This window comes from Bubalus kerabau, chromosome 9, assembly GCF_029407905.1.
Source record: "Bubalus kerabau isolate K-KA32 ecotype Philippines breed swamp buffalo chromosome 9, PCC_UOA_SB_1v2, whole genome shotgun sequence".
Classification (NCBI taxonomy): Eukaryota; Metazoa; Chordata; class Mammalia; order Artiodactyla; family Bovidae; genus Bubalus; species Bubalus kerabau.
In genome coordinates, this window is record NC_073632.1 from 33,822,928 (window position 1) to 33,841,567 (window position 18,640).

The 18,640-nt window shown below is 43.0% G+C and overlaps 1 long non-coding RNA gene across 3 annotated transcripts in view; it reads right to left on the reverse strand.

Moving 5' to 3' along the window:
* Positions 1–18,640, reverse strand: part of LOC129619703 (uncharacterized) — a 38,885-nt gene that overhangs the window by 12,007 nt on the left and 8,238 nt on the right. The window contains exon 4 of one of the 3 annotated variants that reach the window (XR_008698045.1): positions 15,057–15,129. The exons of 1 other annotated variant lie outside the window; for it this stretch is intronic. This is a non-coding gene — a long non-coding RNA (uncharacterized LOC129619703). Of the gene's footprint in view, positions 1–15,056; positions 15,130–15,216; positions 15,591–18,640 lie in introns of those variants that run through there. One more of the 3 variants, XR_008698046.1, reaches the window with a different exon arrangement.

The window sequence follows — 18,640 nt, forward strand, 5'->3', positions numbered from 1 at the left end:
AAAAAAAAATCCAGTTTTCTCTGTTCCCCTCAGCTCCCCACAGCAGAGGGGTATTTTTCTCATTTGTTTGCATAACATGAAATGTTCTTAAGTAGTTTGCTTAAGGGAAATATTGCGTATCTTCACTTCGTGTTTTCTGCAAAGGAATAAAAATTAAGGTCTTAATTATTTTTAAAAGCCATTTTGCAAGGACTCCAAGATATCATAACCTAGCACTCATCTATATATGAGCACATTATCCCTGCTTTTCTTCTTCCCTCCCTTCCTCTCTCCCTCCATCCTCTCCCGCTTCCTTCAACAGTATTGAGCAATAACAATTACATGTTTATCACAGTGCTATCTATACAGATTCCAAAAGCAGACTTAACAATTATATCACAGCTGTTCTATTAAAGGATTTCACAGAGCAATGCGGAGATTGCAAATGTACACGATTATACATAGAAAACTGAACACTTCTGATTCAGTATCATTTCATAATTTCATTAGTAGGATGAATGACTGAATACAAGCCTAGTTATCAATACCCTGAGGCCAAAACTTTTCTCCTCTGCCTTGAGGGACAATGTTCCAAATTCCGAGTGATCATGTAAAACTGGAAACGTGGTCAGTTGGAAACCAATTAAAATCAATGAAAAAAAAAAAAAAAGCTGCAGACTAATTTAGAACTAGGAAAATACACAAATAAAATTATTGAGAATGACTTTTTATGTGAAAGAATAATAGAAAAGTATTCTCCAATCCTGGACTCAGAGTGAATACCACACGACTACCGTAGCATTTCAGAATAATCATTTTTTCCGAGCAAGCATAACAGGCTGTAGGAGCTGGAGAGTAATTCCTGCCCAACACACACATGTGGAGCTGTGCTGGTGCTTAGTCGCTAAGTCGTGTTCTGACTCTTTGTGACTCTGTGAACTGTAGCCCGCCAGGCTCCTCTGTCCATGGGATTCTCCAGGCAAGAATACTGGAGTGGGTGACATTTCCTCCCTCAGGGGATGTTCCGGACCCAGGGATGGAACCCAAGTCTCCTGCATCTCTGGCACTGGCAAGTGGATTCTTTACCGCTGAGCCACCAGAGAAGACTCGTACCAACCTAGGTTACTCAGGTACCAACCTATGTTACTCAGTTGGATGTTAAGAGAAAATTCACAGAGAAGCCTTACTTACATTATCCGGTCTCTTAAAGTCTGTCAAGTGGCCCCTGAGAATATTCACAGCATGAGCCCAAACCTCCGTTCCCCACTTTCACTGAGGATGGCACAAGGGACACGCCATTGAGGAGAGCACGTGGGTGAAGGAAACAGACAAGAAATGAAAGCTGCCTCTCTGCCTTGGGATCAGATTAGAGCCGCGGCTTTCTGAAATGGCTACAGTGTGGACCTTCCTAGAAATGGGGCCGGGTAGGGGGCAGGGCGGGCGGGGAGCAAAACTCCAAACACCAACTTTAGAGAGCTAATTAATAAGCTGGCAGTGTCCCAGCAACCTAAAACATAGCTAGAGTTCTCTTTTGACTGGAATATATCTGTATATATGAATTATTTACATGTAGCACAGAGGCTTATAAGGAACAGGAAGGAGAACTTTTTATTTATTCACTTGTTTTATAGCCTACATCACATCAGAAAGGATTGTAAATGACTTACAAAGATTCCGGGAAGATGGCAGTGGTGAAAGCATGGTATTTAAATATCCTTGAATTCCCCTCATAAAGAACAGACAGAGCAACTATGATACCAGAACCCAACAACCCACAGGCAACATGTGCAGCAAACTAAGTGACAAAGTATCCCCCACAAACCTCAAACTATGAGCACCCACAGCTACAAGAGCTGTGTGTGGTCATCCTTAGGGCAGAAGGATGCAGAGGGAAGACGGCAGGCATCTGGCAGCCCTGAGACGAGGAGAGGCCCACTGAGCTCTCCCTAGGGGCCCACAGCCGTATGAGCGAGTGGTTAGGCTGGAGGGTCTCATCAAAGCTCCCTCCCAAGACAGAGCCCTGCAATGAGAAGAAACTACTGCTGAGGTAGAATTCAACATGGGCAGGAGCCACAGGAGCAGAAGAAAGAAAAGGTCCTGATAAGCACTATGAAAACAACAGAAGAAGGGGACTTCCGTGGTGGTACAGTGGATGGGAATCCACCTGCCAATGCAGGGAACACAGGTTCGATTCCTGGACTGGGAAGATTCCACAGCTACGGAAGCCCGCATGCCCTAGAGCCCACACACTGCTTATGACTGAGCCCACACACTGCAACTACGCAAGCCTGTGCACTGAGCGCCTGCGCTCCACAGCAAGAGAAGCCACCGCAATGGGAAGCCTGTGTACTGCCACGAAGAACAGCCCCTACTGCAACGAGAGAAAGCCCTCTCGTAGCAATGCAGACCCAGCGCAATGAAAAATAAATAAATTTAAAAAAAAAAAAAAAAAAAGGGGGAAGCAAACAACAGAAGAAGTGTGAGAGTCATCACACTAGAAAAGCTATCCAAAACTACCATCACCAGTGAGAAGGGGACTTCTGTGCTGGTACAGCGGATGGGAGTCCACCTGCCAATGCAGGGGACACAGGTTCAATTCCTGGTCTGGGAAGATTCCACAACTACTGAAGCCCACAGGCTGTAGAGCCCACCACTGAGAAGTCCCCAAGAGAAACTGTACAGAGGATCAGGCCCAGCAAAATCACGTCCTTTAATACTGCAGAGTCTTGATTCTAAGGCTTGTCTAAGTCTTAAACATCTCTTGCTTGAGGCCAAAAGGATAGATTGTGTGGAGAATTCTGTGTAAGTGGAACCAGGATTAGAACCTACACCAAAGAATGCCAAGAAGTCTTGTGATTCTTAGACGTCCTCTGCCTAACCATTCTCACGGTGAGTGCAGTGGGGAGAGACTGAGAAGGGCAGCTCAGAGACATGAGAGCAACATCTGCAAGAGGGAGAGGGCTCAGAATAGCTCTTGCAACAGGCTTAACGCACGTCCTCCTGCTGCAATCCCATCCCAGGCAGGGGAGTGGTCAGGGGACCCATCGTGGGCAGGGGTTGGGGAGAGAGGGGCTTCCAGCCACACCCACCATGGTCAAAGCTGATCATAATGTGATCTAAACGCAGCTTATGGTGGCAGATATGGGAGCAGAAAGGAAAAGACTTGATAAGAGATCACAATGACTGAAAGAGTAGAACCATCCAGAGTCACAGTTTTGAGCCAAAATAATGGGAATAATGTACTGAGAGAACTATGGGGACCAGAAAGAGATGCTTGCTCTGAGTAGATAATTATTCCTCCCTCTTTTTTACACATCCCAATATAACAAAGCTCACAAAACTTAAATGAAATTTCAAATTCCTGGTGCACCATCTTGGAGGCTTCAACAAAGATGAGTAATTCAATATGCAAGTTTCCTCACAAGTTCATGTTTTATTTTGTTGTTGTTGTTTTTTGGTTTTTTTAATTTGGAGAGATTTTTTTAAAGAGAGTGTACATATAAGATGGGGCTTCCCAGGTGGCACTAGTGGTAAAGAACCCACCTGCCAATGAGGAGACTTAAGAGATGAGGGCTCAATCCCTGGGTGGGGAAGATCCCCTCGAGGAGGGCATGGCAACCCACTCCAGTACTCTTGCCTGGAGAATCCCATGGACAGAGCAGCCTGGCGGGCTACGGTCCATGGGGTCACAAAGAGTTGGACATGACTGAGTGACTTTGCATGCAGCACGCACATATAAGATAATCTTACTTCTTATGAGGTAGGACAGAAAATGATAATGGTTTCTTAATAAAAGCATGAGTTTCTATTCCTCTAGTACTGATTTTATTCCAAGTATTATGCTAATCACTTTATATACACTACAGCAATAATATTGTTTTCATTTTCCTGATGAGGAAATTTAGGCACTATGAAGTTAAAAATATTAAGAAATTCATCCCAAGGTACACGGCTAGTAAATGGGCCATTTCGTGCTGCAAACTTAGATCTGACTTCAACACACTTATCAAGGGTTACAAATGATGTTCATATTGCCTCTGACTTCAGTTTTCTAGTATCTATCATACTGGCAGGTTTTTCTCAGGTGGCCACAACAAAATTAACCGGTGTTCTTTTAACTAGGTTGCAACTCACTGGTCATTTAACTGAACTACTAATGAGTCAGTTTAGTCAGCACTCTTAATTCCTTGTTAACTTATTAAAGCATGAAACTGATTGAATATCTAGCATGTACAGAGCACATCAATCTGCTAGAGAAACTGGAAACAGAGACTTTCCTTCCATGTCCCTAGTTTATCATCCATGGAGAGACATACTTTGAGAAATAAGGTATAATTCCAAAATCAGGCTGAACACCACTGCACAGCATACCATTTAGATTCTTATTATAGTAAAAAATTCTATTCAATAGTTTGAGTTCAGTTTGGAGAAAGGCTTACCTAGTATGCAAAATGACAATAAGTGGGATGATAATCTAATGTAAACCTTACCACCAATTCTTGCAAAGAGATTAAGGCACTAACTTTTTTCCTCATCTATATTTAAAATTTTTTTCTTTTTACCCTTTGACCCCCTTCTTCCATTTCTCTCACCACCCTCTACCTTTGGCAACCATCAATCCATTCTCTATGAATAATAACTTTAAAAAAAAATTAAAAGTTCAGTAAGTCAACAATACTTAAACATAAAAAAAAATTAAACATTGTAAAGGATGTGAGAGTTGGACTATAAAGAAAGCTGAGCTCTGAAGAATTGATGCTTTTGAACTGTGGTGTTGGAGAAGACTCTTGCGAGTCCCTTGGACTGCAAGGAGATCCAACCAGTCCATCCTAAAGGAGATCAGTCCTGGGTGTTCTTTGGAAGGACTGATGTTGAAGCTGAAACTCCAATAGTTTGGCCACCTGATGAGAAGAGCTGACTCATTTGAAAAGACCCTGATGCTGGGAAAGATTGAGGGCAGGAGGAGAAGGGGACGACATAGGATGAGATGGTTGGATGGCATCACCAACTTGATGGACATGAATTTGGGTAAACTCTGGGAGTTGGTGATGGACAGGGAGGCCTGGCATTGCTGTGGTCCATGAGGTCACAAAAAGTCAGACATGACTGAGCGACTGAACTGAACTGAACTGAAAGGATGAATAAAAGAACACATGTAAAAAAAAGAAAACTATACTTTTGTATATACACACCGAAGACAAATAATTGCAATGATTTTTCAGAATCAAATCAGATGAAATCAGTATTTTTCATTGAATCATTAAAGTCCTTCCTTTCCCAAACAGTTATTTGGGCCTGAACAACCCGTGTCATTACTTTTATTATCTCCTTGACTTTAGCAGGGGACGTGTGGAATGAGAAAAGTTATTTCAGAATGAAACTTTAAAAAGCAAACTCAGAAGGGGAAAGTCACAGACCTGGGTGACCTCAGCCTCCACGGAAACAATAATTCAATAAGTCCATAAGGGCAGCAGAGTTTGCTGACCGTCTTCTCCACTGAAGCGAGCACAGAGGGGCAAGGAGCGCTGAGCCAGGAACACAGCGGCCGGGCAAACAATTTACAATAACAAGGTCCGTTCCAAACAGGAACCATGCAGGGAAAGGCAGCCCTCTTGGTGAGAATTGTCTCTTGCTTGAAATCATTAAAAACCAAGTATAGTTTAGATCTAGGGATGGTATTTTTTGGAATATTCCTCAAAAGGGAGCCACTTGTGCCCCCAGCTATGCCTTGGGCCCTAAAGCTGTTCTTTCCTCATGGAAATTTGCCACTTTTGTCTGGTCACATGCTCTGTGATCTCAGGAAATGAAAGTCACTTCCCTAAATCAATCACCAAAAGGGATTTTAGACCTCAGTGATGCTAAACTCAGAGAAAGGGACAGAAAAAAAAGATAGTGACTTCTTAACAACTGTCAATGTTTTTCTTTCCAGTTTCAACAGTTGTATCTTAAAATCACAGCTCTTCATTATTGGAGGTGAATATGGAACAAGACTTGAGAACCTGTTTCATGAATGTTCAGGCTGCTGGCATTGTAAAGGGTCAAAGTGATGAGATAAATAAAGACCTTGCTTGGGAACTCAATGATTTAGAGGTAAGCTCAACAGCTCACATTTGCTGAGCCTCAACCCAAAGATTTGTATCAGAAGGACTTCCCTGGTAGTCCAGTGGTTAAGATTCTGCTGCCAATGCAGGAGACCTGGGTTCGATCCCTGATCTGGGAAGGTCCCATAAGCTGCAGAGCAACAAAGCCTGTGAACTACTGTGGCTTCACTCTAGGGCCCACGTGCTGCAACTGCTGAAGCCAAAAATAAATAATCAATACATTTAAAAACAACAATTTGTCTCATCTTAAGTCACCAAGAGACTATCATGTGATATTTCTCCATTTAATATGGAATCTATTACTATTCAGAAGTATCGTGGACCTCGCATCTCACTCTAATAAATTCCAGTGCAACTCCAAACCAGTCACAGACAGAAATACACTATGTACTGAGATATAACCATTTTTTTTTAATGTTTGGTAGAATACAGAAGCTATTTTGTTTCACAAGTATAACATGATGATTTTTATGGGGGAGGTGAAGAATAATTTATCCAGTGGGGGAGGAATGTAATTGGCTTGAATATAGAGCACTTGGAATTGGGCCAGGACAACAGCCAAGTTACTGAAAAGAATACTCCATTTTGGACACCAAAAATTAAAATGGCACCCCCTGCCCCCACCCCTGTAGAAGCTTGTATTCTCATGCTTATTTTTTCTCTTTCTCAAAGTAGAAAATACGCAATAAGGTACTCAAGGACTGTATCAGAAATAATGTTTGCAGGGGATCCACTGAATGCTAAGACACTGTGCTAAACATTCTCAGTCTTCACGATTCTTCTGCGCCGTCTGTGCAGTCAAGCTCCCTTCATGATCCCACAAACGCCTGTCCTGGCCCCCACTTCAGCCTACAAGTGATCCCCAGTGCTGCAATGCAGTTTCAGGAAAACAGACCTGGAAAGAAAGAGGCCTGAGAAGACTGGAAACAGGTTGGGCAGCAGAGCAAGAAATTGTCCCTGGTACCTGGATGATGGCCTAAAGGCTGAGTGGGTGCCAGAGAAGTCTGCCCCTTGACCTGAACACTTCTTGATGCAATGCCCAGAGGCCAGAATAGAGATTTCTAAAATGCAGAACCCAGGGACTTCCCTGGCAGTCCATCGATTAAGACATCCTGTTTCCAATGCAGGGGGTGCAGGTTCGATCCCAGCCAGGGATCTAAGATCCCACATGTGGTGCAGCCAAAATAAATTTAAAAAAATTTTTTAAAGATCACTGACCTTAAATCACTACACAAATATAAAAATAATTTTAATAAATAAATGAACAAAATGTGGAACCTGGAGCAAATCCCCATGTGTCTCTCCACCTCCTGCCTCCAGCCTTGCTCTAAGGCTGGTGTTGCCAACCTGGGTCTAACTCAAAGCTTAGGCTCTTAGTGTGTGTGTGTTAGTCACTCAATCATGTCTGACTCTTTGTGACCCCATGGACTGTAACCCCCAGGCTCCTCTGTCCATGGAATTCCCCAGGCAAGAATACTGGAGCGGGTAGCCATTCCCTTCTCCAGGGGCTCTTCCCAACCCAGCAATCAAACCCAGGTCTCCTGAATTGCTGGTGGATTCCTTACCATCTGAGCCACCACAGAAGGCCTCAATTAATGGTAAAGTCATGAAATCGCTCTGAATTTACTTTGTTCTTAAACATTTTATTTATTGCTATTCTTAAAATCAAGAGTTGTAGAAGTCCTTGGCCTGGTCTAATGAAAGGGCAGGCTTTTGGGTGCACATCTAAAAACACAAATGAGTTCAAATGATTCCATTCTATTTCTAAAAACCCCTAGTCTATTCCCCCAAATTCAACTTCTTAAGGCTCACCATGGCCCCTTGAGTATTGCTTCTTATCTCAAGCTTATCATGAACTTTTATTTCTATTATACTTCCCCTTCTTCAAAGTCTTGCATGCAAATGCTTATTTTTCAAAACTCAAACCTAATTTTTTGGTAGAGTCGCTGAGGATTATGTCTTACCATTCAAGCTAATTGTATTTAAAAACAGACCAAAAAGCACAAAGAAACAGGTACGAGGATTACCAGTCCGAGGGAGACTCACTTGGGAGAAAAGCATCCACACACCAACTTCAGCAGGATGTGGGATTTTTGCCACTGACTTTTTTCTATTCATGGTCTCACTTGTGAACAGAAGAAGCGAAAGGAGCTGGTTGGTGGTCTGCGCCTGTGCAGTCAATGCTGGGAAACTGTCAAGATTACAATGCTCCTTTGTTGGCTGGCTTGGCAGCGATGCCAAGAGCTGAATGGGCCACAGAGACTGAACTAGTTATGACGACCGCGGGGTCCCCCGAATGACCAGAGGCCCTCCCCACCCCATCGCCCGGCCACCCTGGGACGACAGTGTGGACACGGAGACACTCCTATTCCCCCCACAAATATGCGTCACCAAGTTGCCCAATGGAAAGCATCGACTACCTGATGATCCATCTGATTCAGTGGGGGCATCAAGCTTACTGGAAACTTGCAAAAAAAAAAAAAAAAAAGAAAAAAGCAAGCAGAAAAATGAGATAGAAAGTGTATCTTGAAAACACTATCTTGTAATTATGGGCTAATCTTTTCCCACTGAAACTGTACAGGGAATTTTGCAGATGGAGAGTAAAGGATGAAACACTAAACTTAGGACAAAACAGAAAAAGAAGTTCCCCTCTGATGATATTCATGGAGAAAAATATGACCTGACCCATTTAGGTCACAGTGATTTTTATGTTTGTTTTTGACAAATCACACGTCCCTGCACCCCAGTTTTCAGGTTTAGAGGCATCTCCCAATAACAGAGAAAGACACTAAAGGCTAGGAAGCAGGTAGGGCAAGAAAAGAGATTACTAAACAGAAAATGAGTTGTTTTCTAACAGCTTTCTGCTAACCCAGACTCCTGGTTTTATTTAAGAAGCCCACTGCCTTTGAAAATACACAGGGTCTTTTCAATAGCAAAAGATCAAATGATGTTAATCAGGCACTGGGGCCTAATCCTTTAATGCCGCTGTCTCTTTACATTATAAACATTCCAGCTGTATGAGCTGGAACGATTTTTATCTTAGCTTGTCTTTTCTTCTTCTTCCTCTCTCTTTAAATTCTAGGTTTTGCCAATCAGTACAGAATAGGCTTTCTTCTACCTCCTTGCTAACCCCCATCCAGCAATAATCTGTTGGGCCTTAGAACAAAGGAAGACAAGAAGATGGGGCAGTGGGTACCTCCATCTCCCTGTTTCATAATCCATGTCCTTCACACATTTAAGTCAGTTCCAGTAGAAAAGCCACGACTGCCGGGCACCGCATACAGCTCACGGTTCTCCATACTCATCATCTCTGCTCCCGCTCAGCTACTGGTTTGGCCTGATGGGTTCAGTTCACGTACCACGGGAATGGATGCATTTACAGTTACTATTGGCTGCTTTTTTTTTTTTCTTAAACCCCGTCTTTGCTGCAGAAAGATAATAATTATATTTTGAAAACAGTAGCATGTTTAGCCGAAAGAATTGACTGGGACAGAGAGGCTATGTGAGAGCTGTCTTCAGATATTTGACCTGCCACGTTGTTGACACAGGACTGGACTTCTGGAGGAATGCAGAAACATCACAGCAGTGATTCTGGGGGTGTGGTGGTGTGCAGAGACACTGAGAGAATTCTTTAGGTTTCATCTCTGCCGAGATGCTAATGTCACTGCAGCAGAATGCCATCGTTATCCTGAGAGTCTGACCTATTTCTTAGGAAGACGAGGATGGAAAAAATTGAGGTGTGTCAAATTGGACTATAAATTCCACCAAATCAGTTGAACTATACGTAATCCCCTTATCTTTTTATTCCTAAAGCCTAACAAGGCCGGACATGCGACAAGTGCTCAAAAATGCTTTTTGAAGTATTATTTTGTTGATGAATTAAAAAAAAAAAAGCAGGGAAGCAAATTTCACTTTAATACAAGTGGAATGCTCTAAGAAGAAGCACTGTCCCAGGTGGCTATATGAGAGACAGTGAGCTCTTCATCTTTGGAGAGTTCAGACAAACTGGAGATAGTGTTAGGTAAGCTGAGGAGCTGACCCTGTTTATACAGTGAGAACAGTGGCAGTCCACTTCAGCTCCAGGCCAAGGAAAAACTCCAACACTTTCTACTCATGACCATGAGCAGATTCATCTTTCGAAGGGTATAGAAAGATGCAGCCCGCAATATCATCAGTTTAAACCAGAGCACCAGATTCTTGTGCCCTGCTTTCTGGGAGTTCTGTGTTAAATTTGAGTCACAGTTTATTAAATCCCAAGTTTTAAATTTCTATTCCTAAGACTAAAGTTTTTTTTTTCTTTTTCTTTACCAAGAAGAACACTTGTACCTTTGAAAGTCTCCATGGATATGATTTTCTTCATTAGAGCATCATTTGAATGCTGATGTTTATTAGCCTAGAGCTGTGGTAGACAGGTCCTAAAAACCCAATTCCCTCTTCCTGCAGAACTAAAGACCTTGAAACCCATCTCTTTGTCACACTAATCTGGGGCCCAAATTTCCAAATTAATTTAAAGGTGGCCCATAAGAGAATTCCAACATTTCTTGAAACATTGTAAGTCTTTTGAAGACTTCCCCCTCATCATCCTGCTTTTCCCTCCTCTTCTTTCCTTTTACTTCTCCTCCTCCTTTTAATTCTGAATGAAGTTTATCATCTCAGGAAATGTGGTACCTTGATAATCTCTTTTTGAGATTATCTATGCATCCCATGTTGATTTATACTGAACAACTGTGGCCGGTTAAAAAGAAGTAATAAAGTAGGAAGCCTCATGCTCAACTGGTAGACTTGCTGTGATGATCTTTTGGTGAAGAGCGCCACCTCTCATCAGCAAACCAAGGTAGCATTTCTGTGGGCCAGAGTCAGAGGAGAAACGGAAAAATAAATCAACGACCACTAGCATTTTCTCTTTGCACAGCATTCCATCACCTTTTGAACCTCAGACTGCACCTCATGGCTGCTTCAGTGGGATAACTTCTGGGCTCTAAAATCATTATTTACCATCTATGAATTCACTGTTAAAAGACAGTAATTCTTAATTTATTTCTCAGCCTGGACCATTTTTTAAAACCTTGGACTTTCTACTGAATAACAGTGGTAACAGTGACAGACTTTTTTCTTGGGCTCCAAAATCACTGTGGACAGTGACTAGAGTCATGAAATTAAAAGACGCTTGCTCCTTGGAAGAAAAGCTAGGACAAACCTAGACAGCATATTGAAAAGCAGAGACATTAATTTGCCAACAAAGGTCTGTCTAGTCAAAGCTATGGTTTTTCCAGTAGTTATCTATGGATGTGAGAGTTGGACCATAAAGAAGGCTGAAGAATTTATGCTTTACAACTGTGGTGTTGGGAAAGACTCTTGAGAGTCCCTTGGACTGCAAGGAGATCAAACCAGTCAATCCTCAAAGAAATCAATCCTGAATGTTCGTTGGAAGGATTGATGCTGAAGCTGAAGCTCCAATATTTCGGCTACCTGATGCAAAGAGCTGACTCATTAGAAAAGACCCTGATGCTGGGAAAGATTGAAGGCAGGGGGAGGAGAGGATGACAGAGGATGAGATGGTTGGATGGCATCACTGACTCAACAAACACGACTTTGAACAAACTCTGGGGGAAGGTGAAGGACAGGGAGGCCTGGGGTGCTGCAGTCCATGGGGTCTCAAAGAGTCGGACACAACTGAGCGATTGAACCACAAGGTAGTGTGTGAAGTGGAAGTCCTATGTGTAAAGGTTAAAGGCCAGGCTCTTTGATCTGCAAATTTGGATGGAATCCCAGCCTCACTGCTTACTTACTAGCTGGGTGCCCTCTGGTGAGTTACTGAACCTGCCTAAGCTTGACATTCTGAGGGAATATCAATTTAGTGCACATTTTATTGATCCGCATTAAGATAGAATACACCGTTGATGGGAATGTAGACTGGTGCAGCCACTGTGGAGAACATACGAAGATTCTCTAAAAAACTAGAGTTACCATGTCATCCTGCAATCCCACTCCTGGGCATAGATCCAGAGAAAATTCTAATTCCAAAAGATAGGGAATTCCCTAATGGTCCAGTGGTTAGGACTTGGTGCTTTCACTGCTAAAGGCCCAGGTTCAATCCCTGAAAAGATCCATGAACCCTAATATCCATAGCAGCACTATTTACAATAGCCAAGACATGAAAGCAACCTAAATGTCCATGGAGATATATATATATAAATATATATTTTCTTTCCTAGTGGCTTGGACGGTAAAGAATCTTCCTGCAATGCCAGAGACCTGGGCTCAATCCCTGGGTAAGGAAGATCTCCTGGAGAAGAAAAAGGCACCCACTCCAGTATTCCTGCCTGGAGAATTCCACGCACAAACGAGCCTGGTGGGCTACAGTCCAATGGGTGGCAAAAAGTCAGACACGACTGGAGTGACTTAGCACCCATCTCTATCTATATCTATCTATCTATCTATCTATCTACCTGTCTATATACACACAAAAATATGGGATCCCAGGTGGTGTCAGTGGTAAAGAACCTGCCTGCCAATGCAAGAGATATAAGAGTGGCAGCTTCGATCCCTGGGTCTAGAAGATTCTCTGGAGTAGGGCATGGCACACACTCCAGTATTCTTGTCTGGAGAATTCCATGGACAGAGGAGCCTGGCAGGCTGCAGTCCACAGGGTCACAAAGAGTCGGACATGACTGAAGAGACTCAGCACACGGCATGCATATATATATGGAACACTTGTTGTTGTTTACTCACTAAGTCGTGTCTGACTCTCTTGCAACACCATGAACTACAGCCCACCAGGCTCCTCAATCCATGGGATTTCCCAGGCAAGAATACTGGAGTGGGTTGCCATTTCCTACTATAAGAGAGCTTCCCAACCCAGGGGTAGAACCCATGTCTCTTGTGTCTCTAGCATTGGAAGGCGGATTCTTTATCACTGAGTCACCAGGAAGGCTAATGGAATACTACTCAGCCATTAAAAAAGAATGAAATAATGCCATTTGCAGCAATATGGATGGATCCAGAGATTATTATACTAAGTGAAGTCAGTCAGAGGGAGAAAGACAGATAGTACATGAGATCACTTACATGTGGAATCTGACATATGACACAAATGAACTTACTTACAAAAAAGCAAGTCTCAGACATAGAAAACAAACATCATTACCAAAGGGAAGTGGGGAGGTGGAAAAGGATAAATTAGGAGTTTGGGATTAGCAGATACATACACTATGCATACAACACAAATAATAAATAAGGTCCTATTGTATAGCATAGGGAACTATGTTCAATATCTTGTAATAAACGAGAATGGGAAAGAACATGATAAAGAATATATGTATATATAACTGAATCAGTTTGTTGTACACCTGAAACTAACACAACATTCTAAATTAACTACATTTCAACAAAAAATAAAGCAAGAAAACATAAAGTACAGTGATGCACGCAAGGCACCAAGCAAATTAACATTAGTTTGTTTTAGTATTATGAGATTGCTGGTTCCTTCTGTTCATAAGGTTCTGTGTGATAAATAATTGGGGAGAGTTGGGTCTCTTAGCCCTTAAAATATTTCACTTAGGTCTCCCACCCCGTTACTATGGCTCTAGCTGAGACTTCACCTCAAAGGACATAGAGCAAATGAAGGTGTCATGACACAAAACTGTTTTGTGCTAAGTCGCTTCAGTCGTGTCCGACTCTTTGCGACCTCATGGACTGTAGCCTGTCAGGCTGCTCTGTCCATGGGATTCTCCAGGCAAGGATACTGGAGTAGGTTGCCCCGCCCTCCTCCAGAGGATCTTCCCAACCCAGGGATCCAGTCCAAGTCTCTTGTGTCTCCTACATTGGCAGGCAGGGTTTTTACCACTAGCACCACCTGTAAGACCCTAAGGATCCATGAGTTTGGGGCTAAACTCAAGAATATCTGCCTTTTTTCCCCTTCTCTCCCTACGCTACTTTTGTCTTCAGAACTACATCCCTCACAAAAAAAACTTGAGAAGAGTCGATTTCAGAACGTCTTCTTGACTCGGTTCCTCGTAAATGTCCCCAGTAATCTTAGACCCTTTATAAACTTTATGAACTTATAAATAAGCCACTGTGTTTTAAAAATTATATTGCAAATAGTTTAGTTCATTTACTCTATTTCCTCTTTCAGATTATGAACTTCACGATGTCTAGCCTCTTCCTGTTTTTCTCACTACACCCTATGTTCAAGTTCCAGGAATGATTCAAAGAGCATTAATGCCTTGACGTTACATAAACCCCGGCTCATGTTGTGCTTCTATCGCCTGCTTGTTGGGGATCGTTGGGAAAGTTGCATCAATTCTCTGAACCTTGGTTGCTTTGTTCATAAAATGACGGCAACCGTGCAGAGTTCCCAGCAGTCTTAGAAGTAACACTTGAAAAGTCCTTAACACATAATAAGCCTTCAGTGAAAGGTCAGGATCTGTACTTTTCTCTTTAAATTGTCTAGTATGACTATTACCACCACGATGACCACCATTTCTAAGCCTATCATTGGCCCAGATTCTCAAGAACTAAAGAAAAGCAGAAGAAAGGAGATATAAAAAGCCAGAAAAACGTGATGAGAACTGAAAGCTTTTGCTGAAACCAAATCAGCAAACACAGGACAATAAATGTAGTATTCCAGAGTGCAGCCCAGCAGGCTTCAGCACGCTGTTGAGAGAGAACACTGGTGAGATAGCGCCACTTAGTGGCGATCTCCTAATATTACATGCAGCGACTCTAAGCGGTGGGGAAATAATTGCCAAAGGAGCCTCCAGTTTATCCCTTTTGTCGCTGTTCAGGAGATGGGTGTGCACCTCTTGTACCACTTGTGCACCCATCCTATATGGGGCTGTGGACAGCGCTCATGGATCTGCTCAGTAGCTCTTTCCTGTGTGCTTGTTACTTCTACGTTAATAGCTAGATCCTCTGTGCTTATCAATTAACTCATTGGCAACAAGTCAGCAATTAACCAACATATTAATTAATCACAAAGTAACAAGGATAATGAGATTCTTCTTGACATTGGCAGGATAAACTGTGACCTTGGTCATCATTTCCCCCTCTGCAAAGAAGGGAAAAAATACTTTTTGTAAGTTTTCAAATGAAGTTCAGAAAATTATGAATGCTTAAGAAAAATGTTTTATTTATCATGATAGGGTATCTGGCAGTTACTGAAAATAATTAAATACAATGATGTTAAGTGAGGGGTTATACAGCGCTCTATAGACATTCAGTCCTGAATCCCTGGGAAAGAGAAAATAAGCAGATTCGATTAACTTTGTATTATTTATTCACTTGTTCATTGTAGAATCTATGAAGACAAACTAATTCCACCAACAAATGAAAATTCCAGTAGCTCAAGAATAAAGCAACATACCCTTCAACTGTAAGAAAATTTTAGAATTTTAGAATTAGAACTTTAGGAAGAAGAGGGCTTCCTGGGTAGCTCAGTGGCAAAGAATCTGCCTGCCAATCCAAGAACCACAGGAGATGCAGCTTCAATCCCTGGGTCGAGAAGACCCCCTGGAAAAGAAAATGACAACCCACTCTAGGATTCTTGTCTGGGAAATCCTCATGGACAGAGGAGCCTGGCGGGCTACAGTCCATAGGGTCACAAAGAGTCGGACACGGTTGAGCATGCACGCAATCCCTCTTAAGAAGGTTTCTTCTTATATAAATGACACTATGTTTATCGAATGCACATTTTTTGTGATTTGGTCTTTTAACCTTGATTGCCGTGTAAGGTTTTGTTACAGAACGGTCTGGATAGATTAACAAGTCAGGCTGTAAAACACCTTCTACAACGTGTCATTTATTTGCAGAGAGGCGGCCTGGGAGGGAATTAAAAACAGCTGAAGGCACATACACACCCATTGCTGCTCCTTTTTTAAAAGGCAGTTTAAAAGCGCAGATCAAGAGAGAATAGGAGGAAACAGAAAGTTAGAGCGGAACAGATGTTGCTGCCGCCGTGGCGCTGACCCAAGACAGGCTCCAGCCTCAGAGACAGAAAGGACCATCCAGGCAGCTTGACATCTCCTTCCCAACTCTCTGCCACCCAGCTTCACCTGTGCATGGGAGAAGAGGGGAACACGTGTGTCCCAGTCCTGAATGCCCTTGTTTCATCAAAATTCCAAGACTTGTGGACCAATGGCATCTCTTCTGGTAGATACTGGAAAACATCTCCCAAACAGACTGAAGTTTGTTCATTAAGTTAACATTTTTGCCCTCCTGACTTGTGCTCTTCTGTAAACATCTCAATGGGGCTTCCCTGGTGGCTCAACGGTAAAGAATCTGCCTGCAATGCAGGAGCCACAGGTTTGATCCCTGGTCAGGAAGATCCCCTGGAGAAGAGCATGGCAACTCACTCCAGTACTCTTGCCTGGAGAAGCCCACGGACAGAAGAGCCTGGCCGGCTACAGTCCACAGGATCACAAAGAGTCGGATACAACTGAAGCAACTTAGCACACTCACAAAAGGAGAAGAGGGCAACGGAGGATGAGAAGGTTGGATGACATCACGAATTCAATGGATATGAACTTGGACAAACTCTGGGAGACAGTGAGGGACAGGGAGGCCTGGCATGCTGCAGTCCATGGGGTTGCAAAGAGTCGGACCGGACTTAGTGATGGAACAGCAACACTTCCCACCTTCTGAGGTCAGAAAGGAAACTTATAAGCGTAAGATAAAAAATTACCATTTCAATTAAGTTGAACCAAAGACACACACAGAACCTGATTTATTCCTAGAGAAAGTTTGAGATGCACTTTGCCTATAACAGCATTTCTGCTCTGTATCACCTTCCAAGCTCTGATATATAATTCCTTGGCAATACAGCTGCTTGAAATTCATTCAACATTTACCAAGTAATGGCATATTCTGACACAGCGTCTCTCTTTGTGAAATGATTTCCTCACACAGGAGAACCTGATGACTGCCAGGATTCCCACAATGCCATTCTAGAAAGTCCTAGGAGGTGGTGCGGATACTAGAAAATACATGACCATTGGTGCTACCACGTTTCAATTCTGACACAACAATTAACACGTGTACCATCTCGGGCAAATTTTTTTTTATCTTTCTGAGTCTGTTTTCTCACCTGCAGAAAACAAATAACACTCTGAAGGACGGTACGAATTTGAATAATACACTAGAACTCCCAGTGCAGAGTCTGGCACCAATGAGGTGTTCTTTAAAGAAAGGTATTATCAGGACTTCCCTGGTGATCCAGTGGTTAAGAATCTGCCTGCCAATTCAAGGGACACAGGTTTGATTTTTGATCTGGAAAGATTGCCACATGTCTCAGGGCAACTAAGCCTGTGTGCCAATAACTGCTGAGCCCACGCTCCACAAGAAAAGCCACCGCAATGAGAAGCCCACTGGAACTGGAACTAGAGTAGTCCCCGCTCTCCGCAACCACAGAAAAGCCTGTGCAGTAACAAAGACAGTTCAGTTCAGTCGCTCAGCGCTCAGTCATGTCTGATTCTTTGCGACCCCAAGGACTGCAGCATGCCAGGCCTCCCTGTGCATCAACTCCCAGAGTTTGTTAAACTCATGTCCATTGTCAGTGATGCCATCCAACCATCTCGTCCTCTGTCGCCCCCTTCTCCTCCTGCCTTCAATCTTTCCCAGCATCAGGGTCTTTTCCAATGAGTCAGCTGATCACATCAGGTGGCCAAAGTACTGGAGCTTCAGCTTCAGCATCGGTCCTTCCAATGAATATTCAGGACTGATTTCTTTTAGGATTGACTGGTTGGATCTCCTTGCAGTCCAAGGGACTCTCAAGAGTCTTCTCCAACACCACAGTTCAGAAGCACCAACTCTTTGGCACTCAGCAACAAAGACCCAGTACACCAAACATTAAAAATGAATAAATAAAAATAATTTTTTAAAAAGAAAGGCATTATCATTTCTATCTAAATACTTCTTGTATTCACTGCCTGATGCATGAATGCCAAGTTGCTTCAGTCATGGACAACTCTTTGCGACCCTATGGACTGTAGCCTGCTAGGCGCCTCTGTCCATGAGATTCTCCAGGCGAGAATACTGCAGTGGGTTGCCATGCCCTCCTCCAGGGGATCTTCCCAATGCACGGACTGGATCCACATCTCCTGGGGCTCCTGCACTGCAGGCAGATACTCCACCACTGTTACCCTCTCACAAGCCCCCACTCCTCCTGCAAGACTGTCTGACTGTCCTGAGCTCTTAGTGAGGCTAAGCCCTGCAGTTTTAGTATCTGTCCTCATACCTAATTGTTTCCTAGAGTCAATGTCTGTTTCCACCACTTGTAATACTCACCACTCACTGCCTTTGTTGTTTGCCATTCTCACTCTTGTTCTCCCCCCTCTTCCGTCAGACTTCCTCTATACATCCTGTCTTGAATGTTGGTGTGGTTTGGTTTGCCTTTTATGACTCTAAAAATGCACTGAAGGATCTCTATTCTTCCTGAACATCAAACCAAGAAACCATTAAGTGCCAGTGCCATCTTGGGCCCAATCCAACAGGTTTTGGTCTAATGGCTTTAATGAATGTTAGATGCTCTGGGGCTGTTTGTTTCTTTTTTTTTTTTCTGTTAG